The sequence below is a fragment of the Pundamilia nyererei genome, unplaced genomic scaffold (assembly GCF_000239375.1).
Source record: "Pundamilia nyererei isolate P.nyererei 1_Seehausen unplaced genomic scaffold, PunNye1.0 scaffold00281, whole genome shotgun sequence".
Taxonomy (NCBI): Eukaryota; Metazoa; Chordata; class Actinopteri; order Cichliformes; family Cichlidae; genus Pundamilia; species Pundamilia nyererei.
In genome coordinates this window covers 183437-187255 of record NW_005187682.1, presented here as the reverse complement: position 1 = coordinate 187255, position 3819 = coordinate 183437, and the positions used below count along the sequence as shown (strand labels likewise).

General features: G+C 45.8%; 1 protein-coding gene across 1 annotated transcript in view; it reads right to left on the bottom strand.

Annotated features, from left to right (window-relative positions):
* lyrm4b (LYR motif containing 4) overlaps positions 1-3819 on the bottom strand; it is a 42391-nt gene that overhangs the window by 1141 nt on the left and 37431 nt on the right. The window lies entirely within an intron of this gene.

Here is a 3819-nt window from a genome sequence, read left to right as displayed (position 1 = left end):
TGTGTGTGTGTCTGTGTGTGTGTCTCATGCCCAGAGAGCCTCATTGCTGTGTTATGTCAACAGTGCTGAGCTGAACTCTGTTGTCAAATAGAGCCAATTATAGAGTGTGGACAGCTGGACTGTCTGTACAAATGCAGTGTGTGTGTGCGTGTGTGTGTCTGTGTGAGTGTGTGTCTGTGTGTGTCTGTGTGAGTGTGTTGGAGCCACAGTTCATGATTGATTTTGTGTTTATCTGAAGCACGGCGGAGCGGCACAGCGTGGCCCAGAACACTCGGACGTTCTCGCTGCCTCCGCCTGAACGCTGAGTTCACTGGACGCTCGAGGACAGCAGATCCTGAGCGACAGCTGGACCGCAGTGAGGCTGAGTGCAGAACGTGCTGAACGCTGTAACGGTCTGCATTTGCTCAGCGCCGTGACCTGTCGCAGTCACCGAGCTCACACACACTCCCCGTGCACTGAAGAGCGAGTGCAGCGCAGGAAAGACGGGCTGCAGATTTATGAAACGACAAAAATATTTCTCTGATTCACTTTGTTTGAATGTTAGAATCACTCAAACTTTATTCCACGTTATTCTTTCTTCAGGTTTTTATTCTTTAAGTCATTTCTTCATTTACATGGTTTCATTTTATTTAGTTTATATTTTATAAATGATCTATTTATAGATTAATTATATAATCTATAATACTGATCACTTAAGATTTTAATTAAAACTGATGTGAAACTTTGATGTTTCACCTTCTGACTGACTTTAAATTGATTATCAGGACATGTTGTGTCTGCCATCTGTGAAGGTGCTGCTGATTGATTAATTGATTGATTGATTAAAGAGCTCATGGATCGTTGTCTCGTGTTTAAAGCTTACAGGATCAACGACGGTCCCGTGATGGGATCGTTTATGTGTGTGGTTATTTCTCTGCAGCACCACCAGGGGGCACAATCACTCCACAGACAACTGTCCCCTGCACCTCCTTCCAGCTCATCTATTAGCCCCCCCCCCCCCGCATACACCACAAATAAATAAAAAAAAACCTCTTTTACTTTCTCTCCATCAGAGGAGCCCCTCGCTCGCCCGGTCAGAGTGTGTGAGGTCCTGATTGGCTGAAGCGTGGTGTAGGAGGGAGGGAGGGTAGTGTGGTGGTGGTGGTGAGGCGAGATGAGGCGGGAGGCTCTGTGAGCCAATCGGCTGCGAGGAGGCTTGGCTCTCATGTAAATTGTTGCGGCTGAGCTCGAACAAAGGGACGGCCTTGCTCGCTCTCGTCGTGTCTGAGCCGCTCGCTCTCCTGCGTTTCACATCTGCTCACATCAGTCTCTCTGCTCCAGCTGCCGTCACTTCATGAATAGTAGAAGGAGAGCAGCTCCAAATAAACACCAGTAAACCCAGTAATGCTTCACCGTTGTCTCCCAGTTCAAACTGCAGGGTTCATGAAAGCAGAGCATGCTGGGAAATTCAGGCTCCGAGTCAAACAGGTTCACGATTGAGTTCAGAGGCTGCTGGTGAGGGAAAGGCCATCAGGCCACACCTCCACTGATCTTAACCTCACATCAGAAATGACATTTATGGCTGATTGCCACTTTATTAGGAACACTACAGTAACTCTGGGTCTCGACTTTTCAACATTTCAGAGATCAGAGTTACACACCACTGTTAATCTGCCGTTAACTAGCGTTAATCTGCTCTTAACCAACGTTAATCTGCCGTTAACCAGCGTTAATCTGCTCTTAACCAACGTTAATCTGCCGTTAACCAGCGTTAATCTGCCCTTAACCAACGTTAATCTGCCGTTAACCAGCGTTAATCTGCTCTTAACCAGCGTTAATCTGCTCTTAACCAGCGTTAATCTGCTGTTAACCGTCATCCTGAGATGTTATGACACGATGTGCCGCGGCGCTCTGTCTGTAACAGGAAGTGTTTCACGAGCAGAACATTTCAGCTTCTGCGTGAAACTAAACTGTTCATGTAATGTAACTACACATCACATCGATGCAGACCACAGCGACTGTGATTGGCCGGTTCAGACCCATCATCTCCTCCGATCCCAACGTTCTCTGGGAGGTTGATGGTTCGATCTGTTGCTGCTCCAGATTACAGTATCCTCGGCCTGACAGCGAAGCCTGAGAGTGAATGAGTCACTGAGATGTATTTAATATATTTCCTAAGGACATGAAAGTGTTTCCGTTGTCAGACACTGATGTAAGGGTCCTGGTGTAATCAGGACCGCTCACACACAACTACCAAGGAGCGCAGCTTGGTTCCCAGAGGTGTGCACGGCTGCACTTTTGTATGTTTCCTCTTCCTGTTCCCGGACTTGGTGCTGTTCGAACCACAGCTCCAGCGCCGATATCTATGATATCTGTCCACTATGATAAGCTCCTCGTCTTCCCCCCTGACCTGCCACAGCGGCCTCAGTGGAAGGCCGCCCCTCCCTGAGCTCGGTTCTATTGGAGGTCTACTCCTGTTAACGAGGCTCGTCTGATCATCGGGGTTCTGTCTCTGATGCTTCAGGGTCTTTGTCTCACTGTGAAGCACCACATTTAAATAAAACTGAACTCGAGTTTTCATTATCATTCATTTAGAAAGATATGAGGATTCTGTAAAACATATGCAGCGAGGCTTGGCACGCCGAAGCCTCCTGAGAGCTCTCTCCTACATAAAGACAATCACAGTGATGAGAGCTATAATGGGAAGCTAAACTTAGCCTTCCTCATATACCTTCAAATCCATCGGCTCAGCTTCAAACCCGCTCACACAGAACAAGTGGGAGCTGTATGGAAACCATGAGCACGCACTCCTCTCTCCCTGCTGAGTCGTGACTGGCTGACCTTCAGTCCCACTCCCACCAGGCAGGAGGTGTAAGATTAACATCACACTGCTGCACTCGATCCAGCTCGCACGGCAGACTGAGGAGGACTGAATGAAGAGCCTCCGTATGCCAAGTCTGAAATATCACAGCTGCTGCTCTGACAGCGTCTCTGCAATCCAGACATGTGCTCTAAACTTAATCGAGCCTCGTCAAGTCAAATGGAACCACATCCATATTCATAACGGTCTATGAAAGGTGCAGTTAACCATCAAAGCTGCACACAGGGACAAATGTGCAACAAATCTCTCTCATTCGTATTCAACGAAAAAGGCTCAGAGTGAGAAATCTCAAACGCACCGACAAACATCATTCAGTAAAACTAAATAAAATATATGTTGTTCTGAAACAACGAGCTAAACACAAACATGAATACATTGTGTCTATGATGTTAATCTTTAAAGAGCTGACTGAGATGGTACCAGCTATCATTTAAATAGATGTGTTTTAGAGCCCAGGAGCTCCTGTCATCATGTAACAATCAGCAAGGCGACAATCAGCGAAGGCCCTGCTACAAAACTGTTAGACTGTCAAAATGAGACAAGATGAACCCAAAACCCATCTTATCCTAACAAAACAAATCAAAAACAAACCAATTAACTAACAAAACAAAAAACCCAAGAAAAGTCTTTGAAACCTAAACCAAACCGAGAACTCTTCACAGTCGAAAATTAACCGAGAACTCTTCAGAGTCTCAAATTAACCGAAAGCTCTTCACAGTCTAAAATTAACCGAGAACTCTTCAGAGTCTCAAATTAACCGAGAACTCTTCACAGTCTCAAATTAACCGAGAACTCTTCACAGTCTAAAATTAACCGAGAACTCTTCACAGTCTAAAATTAACCGAGAACTCTTCACAGTCTAAAATTAACCGAGAACTCTTCACAGTCTCAAATTAACCGAGAACTCTTCACAGTCTAAAATTAACCGAGAACTCTTCAGGGTCTAAAATTAACCGAGA